This window comes from Halichoerus grypus, chromosome X (assembly GCF_964656455.1).
Source record: "Halichoerus grypus chromosome X, mHalGry1.hap1.1, whole genome shotgun sequence".
NCBI lineage: Eukaryota > Metazoa > Chordata > Mammalia > Carnivora > Phocidae > Halichoerus > Halichoerus grypus.
The window spans coordinates 131,452,964-131,466,806 of NC_135727.1; positions in this window are offsets into that span (position 1 = coordinate 131,452,964).

Below are 13,843 nucleotides of genomic sequence, written 5' to 3' on the forward strand. Positions count from 1 at the left end.
GGCTGGCACCGGGTGTACCCTCTCCCTCTCCCCTGCCTGCTGCAATAAATAAGTTTGGAGTCCGTGTGTGTGTGTGTGTTGGGGAAATAGAACCTCAAAAAACCTCCCCCTGCCCAGAAAGCCCCTCCACGAAGGTAGAACGGAAAGAAAAGAGTTTTATCACTGAACGTGCAGGAAACCAGAACATAACCTGTCTCACAGGCAACCCGCTAAGAGATTGCAAAGACAGAATCTCGCTGTTTTCATAACCTCAAACCATACAACCCATTCATGTTGTCCAAGGCAATTGCTAGTTTTCTCTGTTCTTTAGGATGGAGGTGCGTTTGCAGTTTGGAGCCAGGTGCAGTGAGGCCTTCCCCTCATGTATTAGGGCCACCATAAGAAATATCCCATATGGGGAGACTTAAACAATAGGTATTCATCTCTCAGTCTGGGGGCTGGGAGTCTGAGATCCAGGCGGGGCTGAGGTTGGATGTGTGAGATCCAGGAGGGGCCGAGGCTGGTTCCCCCTGAGGATTCTCTCCTGGGCTTGTAGACCCCGGGTTCTCCCTCTATCATCACGTGGTCGTCCCTCTGTGCGTATCTCTGTTCTCATCCCCTTTTCTTATAAGGACCCCAGTTCTATGGGATCAGGGCCCACCCTACTGACTTCATTTTACCTTAATTACCTCTTTAAAGACCCAATCTCCAAATAAAGCCTCATTCTGAGGTCCTGGGTTACGGTGTCAACATATGGATTTAGGGGGATGCAATTCAACCCATAACAGCTCCCATTTAATCAAAGGAAGAGGTGAAGTTAAGAAACATAAACCCTGCACCATGAGGGCGACCCAGAGGTGAGGTGCCAGGGAACCTGTGGTTGTCCACCCACACGCATCCTCTATTTCCCGTTCCTGTAATTATCACCATTTTGCACTGGAGAGACGCTCCCAAGACCTGCACCTGCCAAAGCAAGAAACCCGAGAGGTGTGTCTCTGTCACTTGCAGGACAGTCTTCGAGAAGCAGGCGCGTCACTTGCTTATTCGTCAAAAGCATTGTGTTCGTCCTCACCGGGATGGCTTCCCGGGACACCACATTTAGCACCTGCTCACATGGATTTAGCACCTGCTCACATGGGAAGGGAGGGACGCGGACACACGGACCAGAGGCGGGGGACCGTGCATTTTCCAGTGATGCTGAGCAGCCTGTGTTTATGACACGGAAAGCAGGTTTTACGGCTGCCTGTGTTTCATGGGCTGGCGATGCCCTAGCGCACGTTGGCCTGGCATTCGGGGGCTCACGGCTTCCCGCGTTCAAGCGTCACTCCGGCGTGCGGGTGGAGCTGGGTGCAAACAGGACTGTTAAGCAGGTGTGAATCCAGCACTCATGGCACTTATTCTATTAGGGAAAATGAGCTTTACACAAGTCATTATGAACCGTGCGACGCTGGGCAAGGGGGTGTGGGTGGTGGCGTCCGCGTGGAGGACAAGCCTGGCTTCCGGGTTGGGAGGGCCCCCCTTTCAAAGGAACGTGAGTGCAGAAGAGAGTATGGGCTTTCTGCACGTGAGTGCTGGGTCTGCACGTACATGTACACGTACACAGTCACGTCCTCGCCAAGATGCGTGGTCAAGCACTCACTGCTTGGTCGATATCGAGAGCCTCCAGGCGCTGGAGGAAGACCCCAGCTCAGCTCTGCTCCCCACCAACCCCTCTATGTGACAGTAAAGCCCGGGTCCAGTTCTCGGACCCAATTCTGCCCGTTCACAGATGTGCATGGTGCTAAGCACCCCCGTACGGTGAGTTACATGGTTTCAGTGTTACGTGTTAAAAAAAAGAGGAGAGAGAGAGAGAATGGGACAGTAGTTAAAGTGGTAAAAGCAGATTTCGTTCAGGGATGATGCAACAGAGGCTAGGAGACCTTGGTAGAGACCCAGCTCAGCTCTGAATACTGCGTGGGCAAGTGGGGTTCACAGTCAAGGGGCAGGTGGGTTCGTGGATGGAAAATTATCAGGAGGAGCATCAGGGATCGGGGGGATGCTGGCTAAACTGATCCCTCAGGACTCCTGCTGAAGGCAGAGCAGGGTGATCAGGTGTTACCTGGGGGTGGCGGGCAATGAGGAACCCATTCAGATATCCAGGCGACCAGGTATCCAGATGACCACATATTGACATGACCAGATATCCAGGTGAGCAAATATCCAGGTAGGCAGATACCCAGACCAGGTATGCAGGTGACCAGGAATCCAGGTGAGCAGATATTGAGGGTGGTGGAAGATGAAGAACCCAATCAGACATTCAGGTGAGCAGATATCCAGCTGACCAGATATTGGAGGTGACCAGATGTAGGGGGAGATAATCTGTAGAGTGCTATCCCCGTCTTTGTCAATGCTCTGCATGGGTTCCCTGTGGCTACAGTAACAAGTTACCCCAAATAGGTGGCTCAGACAGTGGCTGCAACAGAGGCCCGGGTAGCTGAGGAAGGGTCCTTCGGGGGCATCAGTTTCTGCTGTCCAAGCTCTGGTTTCAGGAAGTTCAGGTGGTACCCCTGGGACATGTCTACACACAGTTCGATGGACAAAGGTGAGTCCGCGGTTGAGGGGCGCTCATGAGGCCCCACTCAGGACTGGTGCTGAGGCCCTAATATTAACTCTCCTAGTGCTGACATCCCTCTGGGCCCTGGACTTAGCCCAGCAGGTGCACACCGCCCCAGGGGACCCTGTGTTCTGCCCTTTGGTGGGCTCTGGTTTTGGGGGGACATGGCCCTTTTCCACCAGGAGGTATGCACGGGGCTCACGGAGCCTGGCGTCATGGAGAGATCCAGGGTTCGGGAGTTAGGACCTTCATTGGGAGTATTGCAGCTTCATCCACATGCCACCCTACTAACTCATCAGACTAGCTCTGCTGCTGGGGGTCCCAGGGACAGACCCTGGGCTCCCCCTCCTTCGGTGCGGACCCCTCCATCCCATAGAATGCCTCCCCAAACCCAGAATTTATAAACCGTCACTGGGTCCCGAAGGCATGCGTTCGGAACAGGGAACCCCCACCTGCACCCCAAGCCCTCGGGTTTGCACATGTCATGCATTCTTGTTCACCCCCGCGGCTCTCCGCACCTCTACTTTGACATGTGTGGGGCGGGCCTGACACTGGGTCTCGCGTGAGGCCTGAGAACCTGTAGCCCAAACGGGCGGATGTTCTCGAGAACGGTCATGAGTCACAGATGCTATCTGTCCCCTTGGTCTGCCTCCCGTTCCCATCTCTGGGGGCCCACCCCCTCCCTGAGCTGTCCCCGCCCCCACACGGTGGTTATTGTGATCCACGGCAGGGATGACAGGTTGAAAGCTGAGGATGGCCCCCTACCCCAGCTGCAACTGAGCACCCCGTGTGCCCCCCGGAGCACTTGAAAAGGAAGAGGGGACGTTTCCACGGGCAAATTGAAGGCGGAAGGAGAGACTACTCTGCAGACAGGGCTGCCCCTCTGTCCACCCGCCTTGAGAATGGCCAGACCTTCAAGGAACGTGAGCAGCCCTGTGGTTTGCTGTCCAGCCCCTGGGCTGTGCTGTGTGACCTCAGGCAGTCTCTGAACCTCTCTGAGCCTTTGCCTCTGGTGTGAAAACCCACAGCCCCTCCTTGAGCGGCCGTAGGGACGAAATGCAAGATGTCCACACAGGGTCGTGGTAGAATTTACTGGTGAAAATCTGTGTTCAGACCAACACATTCGGGCTTAGAAAAGAGAATATTTCCTCTATGTCCCAGGGATGCCGCGGAGTTACTCATAAACCCGACTGGTTGATGTTACGAGGGACGTGGAAACCATTCCATGGAGCACTTACTGCACATCGTCCCGATGGTCTTACATATTGTGCGTTTTGTATCCTGTGCATGTTACTATGTATCACGCACGCTCCGGAATGGGCGCACAATACAATGTGGGACGTTTTCCTGCAACACAGTCTCTGTTGGAGCTCAGCACGCAAGCAAAACCATCCGGAGTCGTAGCTCATCTGCCAAAATTTGCGAGACACACAAAGCTCCGGATTTTCTTACTGACTTTAGAACTGTCGACACAGATCCTCCCGGCAGAAGGTGGAATCACTGCGAAGCCTCAGAAAGAGCACAAAAAACTAGTCTTTCTCTTCTCCTCAAGCATGATGTCGTAAAGATGGGGGGGATCCTCACGCTCTGGGGGCTATGAGGGCACTCCGGCAGCCTGGGGCGTATTGTCCACACTTTGGTGACAATAATGGACAGAGCCTGCAAGGTGATGTTGTCTTGTGAAATAATGAGAAAATACAGTGCACCGTCCCACGATGCCTGTGCTGGGTGTCTATCCGAAGGACACAAAATCCCTAAATCGAAAAGACACCCGCACCCCCGTGCTCACGGACCCCCCGATTCACAGCACCCGAGACAAGGAAGCAATGTAAGTACCCGCGGATGGATGAATGGACAAAGCGGTCCGTGCACATAGAGCATCTTGACTGCAGCTGTTTCGCTTGAGGACACAAATACAAGATGACAGAATTATCATATCCCGTGCTGACTAGGTGCGCGGTGGTTTTTGTTTTGTTTTGTTTGTCTGTTTTTTTGAGCTCCTTTGGGCACATCCTGTGGGTCCTCTGGGAGGACGTGACAAAGCTGGCTGGCTGGGGTTTTGGAGCATCCCGGCCTGGTGGGCAGGAATCTGGGTCTTCTGCACCTGTCCACACTGGCTTCCACGGACATGGCTGTGTTTCCTCCTGGTTCTAGCTGTGGCCCCTGTACTATGGGAGCCCTTGTCCCCGTGGCCGCCCTCCCGTCCTGCTTGCAGCCTCAGGGCTCACCTGGTGCTGACGCAGAGTCGCTTGCTGCATCACGCACAGGGCATCGGTGGACCTCTGGCCCCTGTCCCTCGGCTGGGTTCTGTGCCCGCGCCCCCCGGGGGATGAGGAAACACTGCCCACTATCCACTGTGCTTCTGCGCTTCCTGGGGAGGCTGCTTCTGGCTCCTTGTGCCCCCATTTCTGTCCACCGCACCACACGGAAAGACAGGAGAAAGGCGGGACTGCGGACTCTACCAGCTCACAGCCGGGAAACCAGCAAAGGTCCCCAATGTCAGCTGCCCCAAAGATGACGCCGGCTGCCCAGTGGTCACTGCCAACCCCAAGGACACGAATCCCTACAGTCACAGGAGGAAACCGTGAAGCACCCCCTACATCCGCTTTTCTATGGGGAAGGCACATACCCTTCACTTGTATGTCCATCAGTTAGGGACCCCAAAAATACTTCTTAAAAACCCTAGTGGTGAGAGATCGGAGTTTGACAAAGACACATGAATTAACTGTTGTCATCAGATTTTGGAAGAAGTTCACCACTTATCTGCCGAGCGGTTATTTATAGGGTTCTTACTTAATGGGAGCGTGTCGTGGGTTGGATGGTGTCCCCCCAATTCATGTGTACTCATCTCTGAGTATGGGACCTTATTTGCAAATGGGGTCTTTGCAAATATAAGGAAAGGATCTGAGATGAGCTTATCCTGGATGACGGTGGCCCTAAATCCAATGACAGATGTCCTTGTAAGAGACACAAGAGGAGACACAGACACAGAGGAGAAGCCACATGAGGATGGAGGCAGAGACAGGAGGGACGTGGCCACCAGCCCAGGGACGCCTGGAGCCCCAGAAGCTGGAAGAGGCAGAAAGGAGTCTCCATAAGGAGCACGGTCCTGCCCTGTTAGATCTGCCCCGCCTGGATCTCAGACTCTGCTCTCCAAAGCTGGGGGTGGCCGGATACATTTCTGTGGTCTTGGGCCACCTGGTTTATGTTGCTTTGCTTCAGTCGCCCCCGGGGTGACTCACACACTGATAATACCCCAACCCCAGTGCAACACCTCCATCTTTCCATCTGCACAAATCTTTCTCCGACCGTGAGAAGTACGACTCCCATTATCCCCATTAAACCCGTTCATTAGCTTAAGCCCACAATCCACAGAAAGCAGTTTCAGAAGATGCACGCCTTGCCAGAATTATACTTGTTCAGCATTTCTGTGTGTTCAGAATTCAGCCATAAAAACGTATGCTTAGAAATCCCTCCGGACAAACCGGCCCTCATTTTAATGAAAGTCTCTGTCCATGCTTGGAAGCAGGGATCGGTGTATCCTATTACCCTCGAGATCAGGACTGGTAGATGCTTTCGATGGGCGCTTAAGTTACACGGGAGAAGCAATTAGGATTCTAACAGGGAAAAAAAAAAAAAAAAAAGTCCAGACATTTGCCAGGCATCACGAGGTGCCTCTGGTTATTTTGGAAAAAGACATCGTAAAAATGTCTATGTTTCATTCGCATCTCGCTGCTTTCTACATTCTCACATTTTCTTCAATTAAAAAAAAAAAAATCCCCTAAGATGAGTATCTAACGGCTGCGCATTGTATCTCCGTACGCCTACCAAGAAAACATGAATTTAAGAGGTGCTGAGCCTCATGGCCTGAGACCCTCCAAGTCTTTAGTCAAAATCACTTTCTTTACGAAGTTCTTAGAACCAAAATCCAGTTCAACACGCACGCTTCCACATTCACGTTCGAAAAACCCCAGACCGTGGCGCGCACACTCTTGCAAACTGTTAAATTTTCTAACAAGCGAGCCGGCGAGTTCCTATTCTGTGATTTGCCGAGCAGCCCGGTTTTTCTCCGCTCGGTGTCTGGAACGCCACGGCTGGCGAGATCCAGGAGTCCGTAAAGAGGGCATTTTCAACTTTCCTTTGGCTCCTCGCCTGGAGTTCACATCTGGGTGGTCACCGCCTGCCACGCAGGAAATAGGGGATTTGGGAAACGCGTCTTAGCAAACGTTGAGGACTTTTTAAGGTCGGCATCGTTTGCGTGCACGCCTTTGCATTGGAAACCCTTTGGAGGGAAAGGGTCATAAACAGAGGCTCAGAAGATTGCATGTCTCTTGCGGAGGTGGCCGCGTGATCGCCCGCGGCTGAGGAATTCTGGTCGGTCACACACCTCTCTGGATTCCTTCAAACATAAAACCCGAATGGCGTTGACCGACAACCTACACTGACCTCCCTCCCTCCCCCTGTTCACATCTAAGAGGATATTTTTTATGAACTCACTCACCTTCTACAGGGTTCTTGAGGATCTCAATTCCCCAAAACTGGGGAGACAATGATTCCAATGTGGATTCCTTCCCTTTGCAGAATACACTTCTTGTGTCTTGTTGAAGCAAAGGTTCCCTATCCCATAAGCCATAAGGACTCCTTCCTATTCTCTCCCCCCACCCCCTTGCTGGAAGTTATAGTAATTCCCCATTTGTCTGGATGTGCTTAATCTGCCTAGACCGTTGTGTCTCTCAGTGGTGGGTTAGAGATTGCCTTAGTTAGCTATGACGTGTAACAAAGGAGCACAAACTTAGCAGCCTCACACGACATCCGTTTCGTGGTTCACGTTTCTGGGCACAGGTTGCATGCTGCCGAGCTGGGTTTTCAGCTCACAATCTGTTTGCACACCTGGAATCAAGGTGTCCGTGGGGCTACGTTTCTTCCCAGAATCCACTCCCGAGCTCATTCGGGATGCTCGCAGAATTCACCCCCTTCTCATGCTTTGACTGTCTCTCCCCCTCCCCCTTTTGTCCCCCCTGCACTTTGAAGGGCTCATGTGATGGATTACATCGGGTAAATTCATCTCCGGATCTTGCATGCAGGTAAGTAGGCGCCTTAATTACATCCACAATTTGCTTGATGAACATCACGACATATACATGGGTGTGGCGCCGGGCAAGACGGTCCTAGGGGCCAAAATCATGCTCATCACGAAGATTTAGCCTAACTTGTATTTTTTCTTGATGGATAGCCGCTTGTCCACCATCTACCAAAATATCCATCCTTCCCCGCCACCCCGATGTGTGGTGATGCCGTTTCTGCCATGAACAGAGTCCCCACTTACGTATGGACATTATGTGTCTTTGGTCGATTCTTGCCCCCAACCCTTCATGCTTAAAATCACTCTTTTTTTTAAAGTCAATTTACCTTTTTTTTTAAAAGTAATCTCTATGCCCAACGTGGGGCTCGAACTCACAACCCTGAGATCAAGAGTTGCACTCTCCTCGGACTGAGCCAGCCACGTGCCCCTCACTTGAGCTTTATATATTGATATTCAGTAGGACAAATGCCATCCCCTTTTTTTCTTTTTCTTCTTCAAAAATCTTTGCATCCCTTTTTTCTTTTTCTTCTTCAAAAATCTCTGGGTCCCTTTTTTCTTTTATCTGAGTTCACGCATCATCTCTTCACGTCCCTGAGAGACTCCATTTGGCTTTGACTAGAAACTCATTCAGTGCATCCATCAGTGTCCGCATCTATACACAGCTCACCTTCCTGTTTTTTGTAGATTCCCTTTTCTGTCCTTCTGCAAAAACGTGTATTTTCTCAGCAAAGGATCGACATGCCCTTTGTGAACCTTCTCCCTGGCCCTCACTGCCTGTGTTACCAGGACAGAGAGGATGTCCCAGCATCCAGCTACCAGTTGTCCCCGAGGAGCCCTGCTCCTGGCCGGCCCCTGGACCCACCCGTGCCGCAGGGCCTGGGCCGCTGTGATTGGCCGGCATGGGTCACATGGCCAGCCCTGCATCCCGGAGGATGCTCTGTGGATGCAAGAGCTCCCTGACAGGTGCAAAGAGGGATGCCCACACTACAGATGTCCCTGGATTGATCGCTGTGTCTTTATGGAGGAGGCTCAGAGCTTCCCCGGTGCGGGGCACATCCAGAAGCCAGATCCAACAGTTCTTATCGACATTATGCACCTTAGTCCTCTTCTCGACAAAGTACAAATCGGCCTCTGAAGACCTCCAGTGTTTCAGAGCTGGTTCAGCTTTATTTTACCCACAAGATCCTGTTTTCTGTGACAGCTATGAAAATGAAGGAAACCCCCTTTTCCTTGGGACATACTTGGGGATTTCTTACCACCCCATCCTGTAATTGGACCCTACAAAGGTTTGCAACGTGTCTTTGATCAACAGTAGCTTCGAGGGGTGCCAGGCTGGCTCCATGGGGGGAGCACTTGATTCTTGATGTCGGGGTCGTGAGTTTGAGCCCCATGTTGGGTGTAGAGCTTATATCAATCAATCATCAATCAATCAATCAATACAAACAGTCGCCTCGATAAGTAGTGTATATTACGTTTGCGAGGCGGTTCATATTTATTTTTCAAGTATTTATTAGCTATAGATAGATATGTATGTATATCTACATATATGTATTTGTTTAATATACGGGTTGTGCAGATGTTTGAAATGACGGCATTTATATAATATGATTATCCGATTTGGGCGAAGTAACTCTATTTATGCCGATCCTTGGCCTTGCAGGAATACTCGTTGTCAATGCACACACGTGGGGCTCAGTTTTCCACCTTGGTTTTCTCTTCCACGGGGCGCAAATCTAGAAAGAACGAGTTTGTCTAGAGCTTTCCGAAACATTCAGTGCTTTCTTGCAGTTGCTTACGTAGCTATGCTTCAATCAAGCATTTACATCTTGAATGTATCTGTGATTTCCTTCCTGGGTGTGGCGTAAAGTGAAAATGGATTTTTCCTAAATGCCTGATTCCTCGGGCAGAACGGTCTATCAGATAGCATCTCCCCCCCACAACGGACTTTTGACGCATTCTCTATTATGCAAAATACAATTATGCAAACATACAGAGAGCCCACAGCTGCAGCGAGGGCTGTTCCACGAGGAGAGCTGGGACGCAGCGGGGTAAATCACACCCAAATTCTGGGAAGCTATTTGGCAACATAAATTGGAGAGAGTCCGAAATTAAAAAAAAAAAATTAACAGACATACTTATCTCAGTGGTCCCACCCCACCTGGATCTCAGTGGTCCTGCCCCGCCTGGATCTCAGTGGTCCTGCCCCGCCTGGATCTCAGGGGTCTGGTCTCCAGAGCTGGGGGAGAATGTTGTTACAAGCCCCCCAGTTTAGGGTCCTTTGTTATGATCACCCCAGGAAATCAAGTCAGCAGCTGTGCAGGATGCTCTAAATGACAATGGTGTCCCCAGGGTCTCCCCCCCACCTGTCTCTTATCCCTCACATGCAGGAAAACAAGAGCCCCTGTCTGAGCCCCGACCCAGCCTGCCCCTTTGAGGTGGGACCCTGACTTTCAAAGGGAAATAGAAGAAGAGCACCCACACCTTATGACAGTGTGAGGCCAGAACCACCCCAAGCCATATGGAGAAATCTTTCGGGTCAACAGGCAGAGCCCTACCCAGGCTTGGCAGCCACTGGTCCGTGGTGAGGGAAGAAGTGACAAAGATGGGCCACGTATGCCACACTGCCCACACCGAATCCAGGCTCCCCACTGCTAATGTTTATAGGCTCTCATGAGCAGTTCTGATTCCAATAAAGCTCCATCACAGAGCATCCTTCTGTCTCAGGGACATTCTTAACATGTTAGTCACACCCCAAGACAGGTGGGTGCATGGAGCAGAGGAAATGTTTGGGACAATGCTCCAAAATCTAGTCTCCAGGAGCAGTCGATGTTCCAAGTGGTTCTCAAGAGGAATTTCTACATGCAATGATAGTTCTATAGCGAGGTTTGAACTGTACCATAGGAAAAACATGTCCCATACACTTTTAAGTTCTGTGCCTGAGGGCTGTCAATTAAACCGAGAACATGCATTTCCAAGAGGAAAAATAAAAAGAGTTGATTTATCCATTTGGTGTGCATACACACAGGAGAGTTCAGTGATGAGTATAGGGGGTGAAAAAAAATTCTCTTCCCATTCTGGCTTCTCTGGGTAGGGTCCTGAAAATGACATTGGCTACAGAGAGATCAACAAGAGAAACACAAGCAGAAGTTTATTAACATCGCATCACACTTACACGCGAGAGTACCGAGAGATGAGTAACTCTGAGGGGTGGTTAGAAGGGGCTTATTTACTTTTTCAGGCTAAACAAAGGCAAAGGGATTTTGGGTTCCTGTTCTACGGAAGCAAGTTATGGGAAAGTGACCAGGATAGTATGGTGAACAAGGGTGTTTCGTGGTTTTTGTTCTGCGGATATAAGTCAGCACCTCCTCCATTGATAAGAGTTGTTATGAGGGGGTCCTCTTCCAGCTGTGGGACAGGGAGACATCTCTACAAGGGGACATTTCACTTATAAATGTGAATTTTCTTTACAGAAACAAGTGCCCCGTTCCTAGAGCGTCTCCTGCTTCTGCTGGTTCTCAGTGACCTTTAGTTTAAAATAATCCACATTTTGGGAGTGCGGTGTTGGGGTCCCCGTCATGAGTAGCTGAAGGGATGGTTAGAATCAGGGGCATCTATACCCTCCTAACAGGTGGGGACAGTCTGGGGGTGGGGAGAAAAAGCCGTTACAGGAGCACAAATGGCTTTTTGGAACCATCAACGAGTTTTCTGAGAACAAACAGCAGATAAGAAAGTGCAATGATGTTGGTCTAGACAGATATGAGTGGTCTTTGTATCTCCTGCAGGGCCAAAACTGCCCTGGACAAGGGGTTTGGGTGGGTTTTACTGCTTTCTGCCTTCTGGGGCAGAGAGCAGGCCAGAAGAGGAATTTATGGAGCTCTGCTTCCCAGGAGTTGCGGGTTTGTGTCGGGTGAGGGAAGCTCCCTGGAGAAGGCTTCTTTCTGCCTCTGGTCGACGCTCAAACACCTTCAGCTCAAAATAATCTCAACACCAGCTCCAGGTCCCCACGGGGCACAAAGACACAGGAAGGGGGACAAGAGGGAAGCCAGCCAGTAGGGTGCGAAATATGTGAATTCTGCATGGGTCGGGGGAAACGTATTCAGGGGTTTCTTTTGAAAAGCCACCAGCACAAACCTTTCTGTGGAATGCTGTTTTCTTTCGTCTGCAGGAAAGCAGGGTCGCGTGACCCTTGGCGCCAGGGGAGGGGGAGGGACGGCCTGACTTCCCGCCTGGCGGGGCTTCAGTGAGCACCAGCCTGAAGCCTGGAGGGGAACAGAGGGGACATAGGATCCCAAACCAAAAAGGCTCATTTCTCTCCAGGGTACATGAGACAGGGGTACCAAAACTATGGTGAACCATCCCCCGAATAAAGAAACACAAGTCCTCCCATAACAAAATGATCTGGTAGCATTAAGAAATATATGGCCCAGTTATGCTAAAACCATGCCAAATCGTCCCCCAAATACAAAAAAAGCTAATTCTGCCAATAACAAAGTGATCGGATAACATTAAAAAAATATATGGGACAATTGCACTAAAATTATGCCAATTGTCCCCCAAATAAAAAAAAAGATAATTCTGCCCATAACAAAATGATCAGATAACATTAAAAAATATATATATATGTATATTTATCCCATATATATATAGGACAGTTGCGCTAAAACTATGTGAAATTGTCACCCAATTAAAAAAAAGATAATTCTGCCAATAACAAAATGATCGGATAACACTAAAATATATATGACAATTATAGTAAAACTATGCCAAATAGTCCCCCAATTAAAAAAAAAGATAATTCTGCCAATAACAGAATGATCGGATAACACTAAAATATATATGACAATTATACTAAAACTATGCCAAATAGTCCCCCAATTAAAAAAAAAGATAATTCTGCCAATAACAAAATGATCAGATAACATTAAAAAAATATATGGGACAGTTGTGCTAAAATTATGCCAAATTGTTCCCCAAATAAAAAGAAAGATAATTCTGCCCATAACAAAATGACCGGATAACATCAAAAATAATATATATATATATATATCCGATATATATAGAGGACAGTTGCACTAAAGGTGAACACATTTATGCGTGGTCACTATTACAAAACAGGGGAAAATGGGATCCCTAAAAAAAAAAAGTTTTGAAAATTTAAACAGCCTCTTAATAGGGGAAGGGGAGGGCATGTGGGGTTTTTTTTGGGGAGAACAGGGGATTTTAGGGACCATGACCTGTCTCCTTGGAAGAACAGACGGGAGGTGTGACGGTTTGTGACTGAGTCTGTCTGGCTGTGGGGTCCACGTCCATGTCCTCTGCTTTGACCAGCGTCCATCTTCCTGGCTGAGGACGCCCCACGAGGACATTGATGACAATTGGTTCCCTTTTGGGGGAAACGGGAGGCAGGTAAGATCAGAGAGAAAGTCTGTCTTGCACCTGCTGGTTTCAAGTACCTGCAGCTCAAAATAATCAATCCCTGCAGACACCGAGCCACGTGCAAACAACCACAGGAAAAATCTCCGTGAGAGTAAACGCAGCATCCTCAGCTTCTGCTCGGAAGATCGACTGCCCGGGTGCAGCCCTGGGAAGACCCAGTTTTAGGACAGGTCAGGGCACAGCCCTGGGGTCCCTCATGGATGTCAAGGTGGGAAGGGTGTTTCTGATTTCTGATGCCCCAGGGGAACAAGCAAGAGTGGAATGTCCCCGTGCAGAGACCCTCGGGCTCAGATCAGGGATGATGCTACTCTGCACGTCACCGTGCTCATTTTAAAATGTCATTGTGGGGTACCTCACTGGCTCAGTCTGGAGAGCATCCGACTCTTGATCTTGGGGTCATGAGGTCGAGCCCCACCTTGGGCATATATATATTACTTAAACAAATAAAACTTAAAAAAAGTTAAAAGATGATTGTGGGCCACCCACCCACCCCCCTCACCCCATATCATTAGAGGTGATTTGGGATTGTTGAAAAACTTTGGGGGGATCCTCAGTCTACAGTTAGAGACAAGGTCTGAAAGATAAAGTGATGTGCTTAAAAAATACCTTTTATTTTGAGATAATGTCTAACTTTCAGAAAAGTTGCAAGAATAATATAAGAACTCACACACATTACTCAAATTTACGAATTGGTGTACATTTTGTCATATTATAGTGTGTGTGTGTGTAATGCCTTTCAGCCCTCAAAGGGG